We start from the raw sequence: 15420 nt of genomic DNA on the forward strand, positions 1-15420 counted from the left end.
AGGAACTTGACTTCACACACGGACGCCTGCTACAGAAGAAACTCGAAAAACGGAAGCAAGCTTCCTTTTCGGCTTTTTCGTTTCATTTTCCAAATATTCCTCCTTTTCCTCCAATATCAATTGACAGCAGCTTGCAGAAATGTAGCCTACTGTGGTGCTATCTTGTTGTGAGACTTTACAAAAACATGAATTTTCTAATATAACATACGAAACAAAATGAAAACAAAAATCAAACGATTTGTAACCAACCGGTTACAATTTAAAAAAAAAAACAAACCAAGTTTTTCCCAATTTGAAACTTAACTTATAGTTTTTTAAAGTTAGAACAAAGTTTTGAGATATTTTAACTTCAGAGTTGGTTATTGATTATTAGGTATCTGGAAAAATCATCATGGTGATCAATGTTACCCCGTTTTATATAACCTATAAATGTATTTCCAAGATCCATACTTAATGATTTCTCAAATCGACCGATAACTATACCTTTCTGTAAGAAAGGCAAAAAGGTTATTAAATTTCCGTTTTATTCACCCATTAATTCGTTTAATTTTCCGTGTTTTAGTTATGTTTTCGTCATTTATTTTGAGTGCGGCCCGCTGAAATGATTTCAAATTCAAATTGGCCCGTTGCTTTTAAGGATTGCTCACCTCTGCTCTAGCATATCTTATTCTGCCAATCATATTTGGCTGCTCCTCTTAAAGTTATGATTTGCTTTCTGGTTACTTACTAAGAAACGCCTCACAATTTAAGTAGAAACATTTACTTTTGGCTCAGTATAAATGGAACCTGAGGGCATCAGAAACCATTTTTTTCTAGATACTTGTGTAGGTTTTTAAATAAACTTCAATTTTCTCAATGCATCCTTTGAAAGGCTTCCAGTTCAGTTCAGTTTTGTTAAATCTGTAATACTTCAGTTCATTTTAGCAGTCCAACAACAGAAATGTTACCCTAAATTGCGATGGTTCAATCGCGCAGCTGCTGAATGTGATGTGGAGAATCACCCCCGAGAGCGCCCTATTGACATATTCATCCCCCCATTCAATGCCAACAACAGAGCGAGCACAAAACGACAACAACAGAGAGGCCATTTTTGAGTCCTTTGCTCCACTCCACGTGTCAGTGAGAGCAAACTCGCGTCGAAAATCAACCCCTTTAAAACAGTACGCTGCAAGTAATAGGTTAGGCAAATATTTACTCAGCCATCCAGACCTATGCATCTGTAAAATGTGAGACAGATCCCTGGTGCCAAACTGCATTGGGTAAATAAAACAAAACCCCAAAGTCGCAACCACAGCAGGCTGGTGAAAGATAATACCGAAGGCAAGACGCGGTTTCTACGCGATAAAATATTCAAATGACATGGTGTAATCTGTGCGAAACGACATTTTCGGGAGCAGGAGAAAAAAAACCATCGGCGGAGGCAAAGAGGAGGTTTGTTAGATCCTATCCATTCCGATGCAGCATCAGTTGGCAAATGACGTTAATTGCTGGCCGATTAAGAAGTTCAGCAAACTTCCAAGCGCAATGAATCGTTGCGCCTCGAAATCGAAGACCGAAATAGAGCGCTAGAGCGAGCCGACGAATCGCGTGCTCTATGCTAATTCCGGGAACACCAAATCGAACCACACCGGAAACGCAGAAAGCGCACCCCGATAGAGAAAAAGCCAAAGAAAAGCAAAACCCGAATGAGTAATTAACACACATGATGATGATTGTGGAACAGATTAGGGAGCACCTAGTAGCAGCCAGCGGGCGCGCGATTGGGAAGTGGAAATTTATGTGAAATCAATGTGTGGAGGCAACATTATGTGGAAAAGGTAGCACAAGCGCATATGTGCTGATGATGATAGCTGGAAGAGGCGGAAGAATCCAGTTTTAAGAGCCTATTATTAACTAACTAGTGGCTGCTAGCCGGACGGAAAAGTTCTTCGATGGTGATCTCCGGAAGCATCGATTGATGATTTTCGAACCAGTAGTGTTGTTGTGCGTATGAAATGTTCAGGTGAGATGAGGCGAGGAAAATGAACCGGGAGATGTGAGTTGATGAGAGACAGAGGCGAAAGTTTCCTGAAGCTTTGAATTGAACGGTAAGTAAAGCTTGTAAGATTTATATTTTCTAAAATTGTTTCAAAAAAGGAGGTATTCAAAATACGTAAGAAACTGGCCCAGATCAGCCAACTGTTGATAATCTTTGTCGTTGCAAGCCTAAATTTATGCTACGCCCTAGCAAAAGGTCTCATTAATATTGGGGCCAGACCGAACCACGAGAAAGGTTTGCGCAATGAGCCTGAAATTTGTATGACATATTGAAGCATTTTATTCGGAAGAATCTGAATTTTGAATTCTGAATTCTGAATCTGAATCTGAATTCTGAATCTGAATTCCGAATCTGAATTCCGAATCTGAATTCTGAATCTGAATTCTGAATCTGAATTCTGAATCTGAATTCTGAATCTGAATTCTGAATCTGAATTCTGAATCTGAATTCTGAATCTGAATTCTGAATCTGAATTCTGAATCTGAATTCTGAATCTAAATTCTGAATCTAAATTCTGAATCTGAATTCTGAATCTGAATTCTGAATTCTGAATCAGAATTATGAATCTGAATTCTGAATCTGAATTCTGAATCTGAACTCTGAATCTGAACTCTGAATCTGAATTCTGAATCTGAATTCTGAATCTGAATTCTGAATCTGAATTCTGAATCTGAATTCTGAATCTGAATTCTGAATCTGAATTCTGAATCTGAATTCTGAATCTGAATTCTGAATCTGAATTCTGAATCTGTATTCTTTTTTTTTTTTTTTTTTTTTTGTACGTTTTGAATCTGAATTCTGAATCTGAATTCTGAATCTGAATTCTGAATCTGAATTCTGAATCTGAATTCTGAATCTGAATTCTGAATCTGAATTCTGAATCTGAATTCTGAATCTGAATTCTGAATCTGAATTCTGAATCAGAATTCTGAATCTGAATTCTGAATCTGAATTCTGAATCTGAATTCTGAATCTGAATTCTGAATCTGAATTCTGAATCTGAATTTTGAATCTGAATTCTGAATCTGAATTTTTAATCTGAATTCTGAATCTGAATTCTGAATCTGAATTCTGAATCTGAATTCTGAATCTGAATTCTGAATCTGAATTCTGAATCTGAATTCTGAATCTGAATTCTGAATTTGAATTTTTAATCTGAATTCTGAATCTGAATTTTTAATCTGAATTCTGAATCTGAATTCTGAATCTGAATTCTGGATTTTGAATTCTGAATTTGAATTCTGAATCTACAAAAAAAATTAAATAAATTTAAAAAAAAAATTAAAAAGTGAATTCTGAACCTAAATTTTGAATCTGAATTCTGAATCTGAAAATTTAGTAAAAAATGACAAAAATCACAAAAATGAAAAAATGACAAAATTCACAAAAATCACACAAAACAAAAAAATCATAAAAATTACATGAATTACATAAATTATAAAATTTCCAAAAATCACAAAAAATACAAAAATTACAAAAATTAAAATTAAAAAAATTACAAAAAATTGCCAAATTACAAAAATTAGACAAATTGCAAAAATTACAAAAATTACAAAAATTACAAAAATTACAAAAATTACAAAAATTACAAAAAAATACAAAAATTACAAAAATTACAAAAATTACAACAATAACAAAAATTTGAAAATGAACAAAAATTACAAAAATGACAAAAATTACAAAAATTACAAAAATTACAAAAATTACAAAAATTACAAAAATTACAAAAATTACAAAAATTACAAAAATTACAAAAATTACAAAAATTACAAATATTACAAAAATTACAAAAATTACAAAAGTTACAAAAATTACAAAAATTACAAATATTACAAAAATTACAAAAATTACAAAAATTACAAAAATTACAAAAATTACAAAAATTACAAAAATTACAAAAATTACAAAAATTACAAAAATTACAAAAATTACAAAAATTACAAAAATTACAAAAATGACAAGAATGACAAAAATGACAAAAATTACAAAACAAAAATGATAAAAATGACAAAACTGACAAAAATGACAAAAATGACAAAAATGACAAAAATGACAAAAATGACAAAAATGACAAAAATGACAAAAATGACAAAAATGACAAAAATGACAAAAATGACAAAAATGACAAAAATGACAAAAATGACAAAAATGACAAAAATGACAAAAATGACAAAAATGACAAAAATGACAAAAATGACAAAAATGACAAAAATGACAAAAATGACAAAAATGACAAAAATGACAAAAATGACAAAAATGACAAAAATGACAAAAATGACAAAAATGACAAAAATGACAAAAATGACAAAAATGACAAAAATGACAAAAATGACAAAAATGACAAAAATGACAAAAATGACAAAAATGACAAAAATGACAAAAATGACAAAAATGACAAAAATGACAAAAATGACAAAAATGACAAAAATGACAAAAATGACAAAAATGACAAAAATGACAAAAATGACAAAAATGACAAAAATGACAAAAATGACAAAAATGACAAAAATGACAAAAATGACAAAAATGACAAAAATGACAAAAATGACAAAAATGACAAAAATGACAAAAATGACAAAAATGACAAAAATGACAAAAATGACAAAAATGACAAAAATGACAAAAATGACAAAAATGACAAAAATGACAAAAATGACAAAAAATGACAAAAATGACAAAAATGACAAAAATGACAAAAATGACAAAAATGACAAAAATGACAAAAATGACAAAAATGACAAAAATGACAAAAATGACAAAAATGACAAAAATGACAAAAATGACAAAAATGACAAAAATGACAAAAATGACAAAAATGACAAAAATGACAAAAATGACAAAAATGACAAAAATGACAAAAATGACAAAAATGACAAAAATGACAAAAATGACAAAAATGACAAAAATGACAAAAATGACAAAAATGACAAAAATGGCAAAAATGACAAAAATGACAAATATGACAAAAATGACAAAAATGACAAAAATGCCAAAAATGACAAAAATGACAAAAATGACAAAAATGAAAAAAATGACAAAAATGACAAAAATGACAAAAATGACAAAAATTACAAAAATTACAAAAATTACAAAAATTACAAAAATTACAAAAATTAAAAAAAATACAAAAATTACAAAAATTACAAAAATTACAAAAATTACAAAAATTACAAAAATTACAAAAATTACAAAAATTACAAAAATTACAAAAATTACAAAAATTACAAAAATTACAAAAATGACAAAAATTACAAAAATTACAAAAATCACACAAATTACAAAAATTACAAAAATTACAAAAATTTCAAAAATTACAAAAATTACAAAAATTACAAAAATTACAAAAATTACAAAAATTACAAAAATTACAAAAATTACAAAAATTACAAAAATTACAAAAATTACAAAAATTACAAAAATTACAAAAATTAAAAAAATTAAAAAAATTACAAAAATTACAAAAATGACAAAAATTACAAAAGTTACAAAAATTACAAAAATTACAAAAATTTCAAAAATTACAAAAATTACAAAAATTACAAAAATTATAAAAATTACAAAAATTACAAAAATTACAAAAATTACAAAAATTACAAAAATTACAAAAATTACAAAAATTACAAAAATTACAAAAATTACAAAAATTACAAAAATTACAAAAATTACAAAAATTACAAAAATTACAAAAATTACAAAAATTACAAAAATTACAAAAATTAAAAAAATTACAAAAATTACAAAAATTACAAAAATAACAAAAATTTCAAAAATTACAAAAATTACAAAAATTACAAAAATTACAAAAATGACAAAAATTACAAAAATTTCAAAAATTACAAAAATTACAAAAATTACAAAAGTTACAAAAATTACAAAAATTACAAAAATTTCAAAAATTACAAAAATTACAAAAATTATAAAAATTACAAAAATTACAAAAATTACAAAAATTACAAAAATTACAAAAATTACAAAAATTACAAAAATTACAAAAATTACAAAAATTACAAAAATTACAAAAATTACAAAAATTACAAAAATTACAAAAATTACAAAAATTACAAAAATTACAAAAATTACAAAAATTACAAAAATTACAAAAATTACAAAAATTACAAAAATTACAAAAATTACAAAAATTGCAAAAATTACAAAAATTACAAAAATTACAAAAATTACAAAAATTACAAAAATTACAAAAATTACAAAAATTACAAAAATTACAAAAATTACAAAAATTACAAAAATTACAAAAATTACAAAAATTACAAAAATTACAAAAATTACAAAAATTACAAAAATTACAAAAATTACAAAAATTACAAAAATTACAAAAATTACAAAAATTACAAAAATTACAAAAATTACAAAAATTACAAAAATTACAAAAATTACAAAAATGACAAAAATTACAAAAATGACAAAAATGACAAAAATGACAAAAATGACAAAAATGACAAAAATGACAAAAATGACAAAAATGACAAAAATGACAAAAATGACAAAAATGACAAAAATGACAAAAATGACAAAAATGACAAAAATGACAAAAATGACAAAAATGACAAAAATGACAAAAATGACAAAAATGACAAAAATGACAAAAATGACAAAAATGACAAAAATGACAAAAATGACAAAAATGACAAAAATGACAAAAATGACAAAAATGACAAAAATGACAAAAATGACAAAAATGACAAAAATGACAAAAATGACAAAAATGACAAAAATGACAAAAATGACAAAAATGACAAAAATGACAAAAATGACAAAAATGACAAAAATGACAAAAATGACAAAAATGACAAAAATGACAAAAATTATCAAAATGACAAAAATGATGAAAATGACAAAAATGGCAAAAATGACCAAATTGACGAAAATGACAAAAATCTCAAAAATGATAAAAATGGCAAAAATCTCAAAAATCTCAAAAATTACAAAAATTACAAAAATTACAAAAATTACAAAAATGACAAAAATGACAAAAATTGTAAAATAGAAAAAAATACAACATAAAAATTGATTGAAATTGTTGAATGGACTATATCTTCTGAAATTTGAAAATTATCAAAATACCCAAACGTTTAAGATGACTTAAATGTTAACAAAATACAAAAATTACTCAAATTTTATTAATTATGATTTTTTTTTATATTTTGAATGTTCATTTTTGTTGTTTGTTCTGGTGTTCTTTTATATTTTTTTTTAATATCTTTTTATTCCCTTTTTTGTCAACTTCATATTTTTGAAAACCTTCGGAACTTTATCTGATTTTTGTTTTTTGAGGCGATTTTTTAAAAGATTGCAACACATCTAAAAGTATAGCTTTTTTAACAATAACAAGCTGACACGGTGTTCTTTGCTAAAAGGAAAAAGAATGTCTGTCAAGATCATTTTGATTCTAACTTTATCCGGGGTTGGTTTTATTAATAATATCTATGTTATATCTGATAATTATGGAGTTTTCATTCATTAAAATGGGAAGGGTCTATTAATACAATTTATCATACAATATTATGAGACCTCGTTTGATTTTAGCAACACTCCTAAACATTTTGTGTTGCAAAAATCGAATGGTTTTTTTCTCAAAATTTCCACTTATTTCTACAAAAAAAAACTATTGTTTTTTCTTATGATATTTTTTTTATGTATTTAGCACCTTTTTGTTTTGTTTATAATGTTTTTTTCTTTGACATATTTGCTATTTTTGTCATTCGTCATCATTTTTTTAGTATTTTTTTTTTTGTCATATTTAATCTTTTTTTTTTGTGTTTCTTTTTTATTGTATGAAATTTTCATCATTTTTGTCATTTTGGAGTACTTAATAATTTTTTTTAAATTTTGTTTTTGACGTGTATTTTTAACATTTAAGATCGTAAAAACGTATTTATGCCGTTTGTCCAAATTATATTGGTCCTGTTATAACTAAAACTATAACTCGCTCCGGAAATACACCAGCAGCTTTCAATTTACACATTGGACTGTTTAAAAATGTAGCTTAAAATAAAATAAAAAAAAGTTCAATTTGTGGTTTCTCAATTTATTTAGTGATTTACGTGAATATGTCTGAGTACAATCCGGCTAAATTTTCACAATCACCGTTGATTTTAGCCCAAACATTTGTTTTTAATTATAACTTTATATCTCGGCGTTTTATGCCTTTCACAGAAAAATTTTCTGATTCTATGGCTTCTCACCATTAGAAAAAAACATAAAAATAATCAAAAACATTTTGGCAGACTAAAACTGAAGAATGTGGATTAATTACAGAAATATTTTCCCTCGGTACCACTTTTTCCTCAGAGCTAGTTAGTACTAAATCTTTCTAAGCGATGACGACAAAGTAAATGATAAGCCATATGTTTTATACCTCCAGTAATTTTTTTGTGTGTGGTTCGAGTAGGGGAGAGGGGAAGACTTATTTATTTTATTTTGGTTTGAATCATCAACGTTGCATACAGATTGGAGTGTTGCTGCTCCAAACTGTTTAGCTGTCTCACTTCACGTACAAGGTTTAGAAATATGATAACAAGGTACAAACAGAAAAAAGCACCCACCCAGACCTTTCTGGTTCACTTTTTCTTTAAAGAACTTGTCACAAAAAAAGCTTCTCATAATCTTATCAGTCATTGTCGGGGTTTCGGACTGCCGGCGGACTTGTCAATACAAATTTGAAATGCCGTTCATTAGGAAGCTATTTCCAGTTTGATAACTATCCACCTGGTGTGCTGAACATCTCTTAGAAGATTGACTTTTGATTTTCGTTTCTAATTCAGTTGATTATCGATTGTTTTATTTAAAAATTGTGAGTCATCAAAATCAAAAGTATTACTTAAGATTTTCTCTTTTACCGAACGATTTCCGATGGAGCTGCCCAATACTAAGAACCTTCTCAATACGTTTCCACCAAATTCCTATCCGTTGGGCCCAAATTGCCCGGTAGGAAAAGCTGATAACTTTCTTGTCGCTACTCGCTTGCCGTCGCTTGGGGCAGTTGTGAAGAATTCTTGCTCTCTATCGTTCGACTAGTATAGTAAGTAAGAAAGTAATATACACACACAATCCGGACACTGTGCAGTGGAAAGCCAATCGGAAAGTCCCAATCTGTTGTTCTACGAAGAAGCCTCAAATCGGCGGCAGTTCAAAGAATTCCGGTATACTTATTCAGAAGTTAGCCTCGGCAAACGCGGGTGTAGTGTGTTTCTGTGATATTTTCCTACTTTTTGGTCGAGTGTCGTGTCTTGTGAAACTTCCACAAAAGCTTGATGCAACATTGTTCATTGTTTTATGGACGGTCTTACTATTAAAATACGTGACAACTGGAGCCTGGAGCTACCGCAAAGTGAAAGAGCGAAAAAGGGAGAGCTATAGCTTGGGAATCCATTGTTGTACGAGCTGAGTGCAGTGTTTATCTTCAAAGAGCAAACAAAACCTGGTCCGGATCAAGCACCGTGTGATAAACGTCTGATAACAAATTTCGTATCTACACCTTTCTGTAACTGTAGCGTGAATGTGATTGTTTTGTGTCTGCAATTTTCCGAGATTTTAAACCGAAAATACCAGTTTGTGACTTAGTGCCCTGCAATTGCTAATCGTAATCAACTGGAAGCGCCACTAAGCCGCTTAAAGAAAACATTGTAAAGCGTTGTTGCATGCGCGTATTGGAGCTAGACCCTTCGTGAGCACAAAAGACGAATACGTCGACAAACCATCGTCGCGGCCTTGTTGGTAGCAGCGAGTTTTTGTTGTTGTTGTTGCTAGTAGTTAAAAAATTGTGGAAGCTGAGTTGAGCGTAAGCAAGAATCGTTGACCAACAAATAAGTCAACAACAGCACACATCAACCGCACGGCCTCATTTCGCTGATAAAAAAAACGGTGTAAACGGACTACGGATTCAATTCCCCTAGCAGGTTGGTTCCAATTTGTTTAAATTCTATTCTTGGATTTCTTATAAGGGTGTGGAACTTATGAAAAAAAAATAAACCTTCAAAGAACAAATCCTTTATTAAGATTCATTTTAAGTACCGTAAACTGGGGGAACTTTGATCAGCGGGGTAACTTTGATCAATATGAAATTTTTGCAGATAATCCTCATTAACTAAGTCTGAAGTTAAAATATCTGAAAGCTGTTTACTACGTTTGAAAGCCTGTAAATTGAGTTACAAATAAGCAAAATTTGGGTTTTATTAGAAGGTTTTTCTATTACTTACAATATAATTTTAAAATCTTTAAATATCTAGTTTTTTGAAGGCTCACAAACAAACATCTCTCCTGATCAAATTTAAGCATTAAGGAGCAAATGAGTTGTTCAATGGGAAAGTTCAACTTTTTTCTTAGTTTAGGGTAAGTTAAAGTGTTATTTTTATGGTTATTTGATGATAATTTTTGGATATTGAAAAAAAACGGCCATTTTCCATGAAAAAGCCTGAATAGGAAAAATGGCTAAAAACCCTATCAAATGGTAAAATTTGAAGAAAAAAAGAACATGGGAGCAAAGACGAGGACTTGCATGAAGGTAACATTTTATTTGTTTTCGAGGCCAAAAAATATTGAGAAATGTTTATAATTTTTGCCCCTAAATGTATGCAACAACATTGTCCTTCTTTCGAGTATATTTGTTTTTGGAAGAAAACGTTGAAAAATTCAATTGAGCCCAAACCAAAAATTACTGTTATCGATGTTTTGAGCCTTCTGTGCTTAATGGCATCAAAACAATAAATTTGAAGATGTTGAGATACGTAAAAACCATAGCGATCAAAGTTACCCCGAAACTTGAAATCTGGTTTTGTAACAAACATTTAATTATGACCACAAATGTAGTTTGAATTCACTGCAATCCATGATCATGATTAAAACTCCTCACCTCAGTTAGGGTTTTAAAGCTTTTAGGTATTACGAAAAAGCAACCGCTTCCAAAATATTCAAAAATGAATGAAAAAAGTGATCAAAGTTCCCCCAGTTTACGGTAGTTTAAAATGTTGAGAATACAGTTGATTATTGACATTTTACAAAAGCCAATTTCGAAGATAAATTTTGGAGATTTGTAATGTAATTGACACCATTTAGCCCTGTTTTTTTTTTGTAAAAAATATCAATTATGGGACATTCTAAATCCCTTGATACTGATGAAATGTAGGGACACATTCGTGTGTTATTTTCAATAGGATTCTGTCACAGCTTTGAAGTGGTCTAGAAGTTTTGCTCGTCCTTATTAAAACGACATTAAACATTTTGACGGTCGCCATGGAAGGAAAATTGTCACTATACCAGCTCAGAACACCATAATGTCTGAAATTCTGGGGATTGAACCTTTAAATGGTAACTGAGGTTGTGGAAACAAATTTTCCTATGAAGGCAACTCACAGGTGATTGCACAGGTAATTCGGATTCTGAAACTTTTGAATTCTTTGACTTCGTTAAATGCTTATGCTAATGCTTATGATACATAAATACACAGCCAGATCTTGTCAGCATCCCGTACAATACAAGTACATTTACTACTAATCTTAACTTGGCTGGGCCCACTGTGCAGTATTGGACACAGAGACAACTGGAATCAAGGGAGGAAGAAACGTGAACAACAGTACCATACGTTTCGATGGTTATAAAATGTTCGAAATATTCATGATGGAAGTACATTTGCTAAAATTTACTGTGCTCTTCGATGGTGGCCCTTGTGAGTTCGTTCGTCTGTGGGTGGAAATGAGGTTTTTCTACACAGAAATCTTAAACATTGGGGTATATCTTGAATCCAATGATAAATTGTAATTGTATCATATCTGTATCGAACGTATGATAAAACCGCATGTTTCGGAGTTTAGAGCACCATCATCTCTGGTTATTGACCTTGGCTGTAGCGCCGATTCTCGCTCTTGAAAATAAATATTAAATGAAAAGTAAAAAAATTAGTACCACCACAAAATCTTTTCAACATTGGTATAACCAATTGACAGTTTGTGACTGTATCACACTAGCCAATAGCCAGAAAATTTCAAATGTGTAACGAATGATATAAGGGAAAAAAAATAATTTTATTTAAAACTTAATGCCGGTTTTACTCTAGCAAAGAAAACTTTGGTAAATATCGCAAATTTTAAACATGGAACATGATTTAAATAACTTATGTGTGAGTACTTTAATATTTGAAGGCACTTACTATCCACTAACTAGGGATGAGCAAACAGCGACCCGCGAGACCCTTTCGTGTGGCCCGCGAAATTTTTTTTTCTTCAAATTTGTATGCCTGAACTTTTTTTGCAATGGATTGTTTGAAAAATTTATATAACTTGATCAAAAATGCATTTATCTGCGTTTGTCCCACAATCATTCCGATTGTTAATTTTTTTTTGCCATTAAAAGCATTTATTATGTTCTGTTCTAGGCAAAAATGCTATATTATTTATTGGCATAACGTAATATTGGAGTTTTTTTTTATTCAGGATACATTTTTCCTAACTACTACACTCCTACCACTTTGGAAAGCAAAATCCATTAAAGTGAGTCGGAAGAGCAGCCAAAAATCGGAAGCTACACATGATCAAAGGAATTTCGAAGTCCGTTAGGGATAATGACTTCCCTAACGGACTTCGAAATTCGTTTCAAGCAAAAATAAAGTTGTATGAAAGTTGTATTTTTTTAATTATTCTATCCAATTCGGCAAAAAGGCTTGTTCAGTTAGCATTCAAATACTGGCAAAAAATTAAACCAAAACCTTGTGAAATATTTTTTTTTATTTCTTAATATTGCCATAAATTACACAAGCTTAAAAATTAAGACTGGGTGAACGATTTAAGATTTTAAATCAACATGAATCAGCCGGCACCAAAGTTACCATAAAAAATTATTAGTTCTTAATAAAACAATAGATATCTGAAATTCTGTGATTCGACCCAAAAGGTCATTGGCTATCCCAATGATATCTAAATAAGATTAAAAACTTCATATAAAAATCCGGATAAAAATTCTAGAATGAAGAATGTAGTTTTGAAGACAGATGCTTAAAAATATCTGAAATTGAAAATTCCTATATGATTTCGACAACCTTGCTCAACATCTCAATCCAATAATCGAATACAGAACTTCAATTAAAAAACGGGGGTTTAACCGTTAGTAGCGAAAAAAGTAAGCTTTGAGGACAAGTTTTAATTGTGGAAAAAATCACAAAAGTCAAAAGGCGATTCAACGTTCAACGATAAGAAGACGGTGATTTCTTTCACACTCTTAAACTGTGGTAAGCTCCAGAAGATTTTTAAATGGAAGTGATGACTAATAGTTCCGTCGGTTTTAACAAGAATGTTGTAAGAACGAATGTTCGCCAGGAATATTTATTGAAAAATTGAGAGATTTCATAAATCACAAAGACGTACGCTTTCAATATCAAGTATTTAAAAGGTCATGTTGAATTTCTGTTTAAAACACGTGAATTCGTTTTATCTTTTTCATTTTTCAGATTTGTTTTCGCCAAAAATTTGTAGTTATAAAAATCTAAAGCTCTGTTAGTTATTTAAAAGAAGTTATTCTAAGTGCGACCGCCGACAAGATTTCAAATTTAAATTGGCCCGTTGGTTCAAAAGGTTGCTCATCCACTGGATGTTTCGGAGACGTTAAACAAAGTACGTTAATAGGTTGATATCTAGCACAAGACTCCCCGGTATATTTTAGTTGATCAACATCCCAAACCCAGTATGACATGCTGAGAAATCTATTCTCCCTTATTATAAAAGTAAGTAAAAGGGATTTTGAACTAAAGGTCGAATACATAACAATAACGAGCACATAAACAACCTCCGGGTTCCAAGGCGCAACCTAATCTAAAGCATCCCTTTATTTGTTCGACGATTTAAGACGTTATTCTCATGCGCATTCCACTTTCCTTCCAGACACTTGAAACAAAATAGTAATTTCAACATAATTCAACATATAAAATTAACCCGAAAATGTTTCCGACATTGTACTTCTTTAGTTGAAAAATTAGGTTGCAAAAGAATAAACTCCCCTGCGGTTCTCGCAAAATGCGGAGGATCACTTCACGTCCCTTTGTTAATCAATTTACGGTATTTAAGAATTTCCCAATATTGAGGATTTTCAGGTATAAACTCCCGGGTTGCAACACCAGTTCAGAATAAAAAAATAAGTAGGATCATGGAACGAACTCATCAATTGTTGAAGTAGGAAGTGTGTTTCCTCTTATAGCGGATCATACAACGATGTCAATTATTGGAAGTGTATGAAATCAACGGAGAATCGGGTCGGGCACAAACAATTAATCATGCAACTATTCATCACTATGCTTTGGCCACTTATCCAAGAAAAATCACAATTTCACAATATCAAAATACTTAATTTTAAAAGTCTTAAATTTAACAGTGAACGGAGCAAAAAAAAACCAACAAAAATTAGATTTTTCAGGATTTTGGACGAACGTTTAATTTAGTTTAGCTTAGCTGGATTGACTACTCACATTCACCTTGAACTGTGGAACCCGAAATACTTCATCATGAATTTTTACCTACAATACACTATGGGACAGCCCCATACAATGAGGCGGCAAAAAGTATATTTTTGCTATCTATGAACTTGTTTGAAGATGAAATGAGTTGTTTACATTCGAAACCCAATATAAACTATTTTCGGCTTTAGTTTTACATGTGTGCTCAGAAAGGACAATGAAATTGGAACATTTACTCGTAAAAATGCATAGTGTAGTTTTGAAACAATAATTGTTTAAATAAACTTATTTCGGAAACGCGTGCATATTTTTAAGTTCGGTGTTCACAAAAAATATTTGAGAGGTTAAAGCAAAACCACTCAGGGTATTTTTGTTCAATATTATTCAGTTTTGTCTGAAGAATTAAAGAGTACACGCAAAAAAATGCAGTATAAAAATTGTATAATTTTGGGGAAATAAGTAGTTTTGAAAAAATCCCAGTTATTTCTACAGATATCAAAACTCTATCGTAACTTTTGGTAACAATCAATTACAATCATCTTCCTGCACGTTATGAACAATGTTTGCTTAATGATGTTTAATATAAAATATACTATTTTTCCAAAATGGTTAAAAATTACCCATTTTTTGTTTTTATTATAACTATGAAGGATGCAAATATATGCAACTTTTTTGTCTTGCATTCGAATAATTAGACCTTAAGCTATGTTTTAAAGTCAAAAAAAGTTTTGGGAAACGTAAGGCTTTTTTCTTAGAGACCAAAATGTGTGAACCTTTTGAGTTAATCATATAATTACTCAGTTTTTACACTTTTTTGTTAACCGTGTAAAAATTAAAAATATTTCGGAAAAAAGCTTAGAAAATAAGCTTTCTAACGATGTATTGGAAGTTAGTGTAGCATTTCATTCAAAGGAGAAACATTGATTTG

General features: G+C 29.8%; 1 protein-coding gene across 2 annotated transcripts in view; it reads left to right on the forward strand.

Moving 5' to 3' along the window:
* Nucleotides 1–1219: 1219 nt before the first annotated feature.
* LOC129754075 (ras-related protein Rab-32) overlaps nucleotides 1220–15420 on the forward strand; it is a 48963-nt gene continuing 34762 nt past the window's right edge. Inside the window, exon 1 of one of the 2 annotated variants that reach the window (XM_055749939.1) lies at nucleotides 1220–2087. The gene's annotated coding sequence lies outside the window, so the exon portion shown is untranslated. Of the gene's footprint in view, nucleotides 2088–9109; nucleotides 9955–15420 lie in introns of those variants that run through there. The other variant, XM_055749938.1, reaches the window with a different exon arrangement.

This window comes from Uranotaenia lowii, chromosome 3 (genome assembly GCF_029784155.1).
Source record: "Uranotaenia lowii strain MFRU-FL chromosome 3, ASM2978415v1, whole genome shotgun sequence".
Classification (NCBI taxonomy): Eukaryota; Metazoa; Arthropoda; class Insecta; order Diptera; family Culicidae; genus Uranotaenia; species Uranotaenia lowii.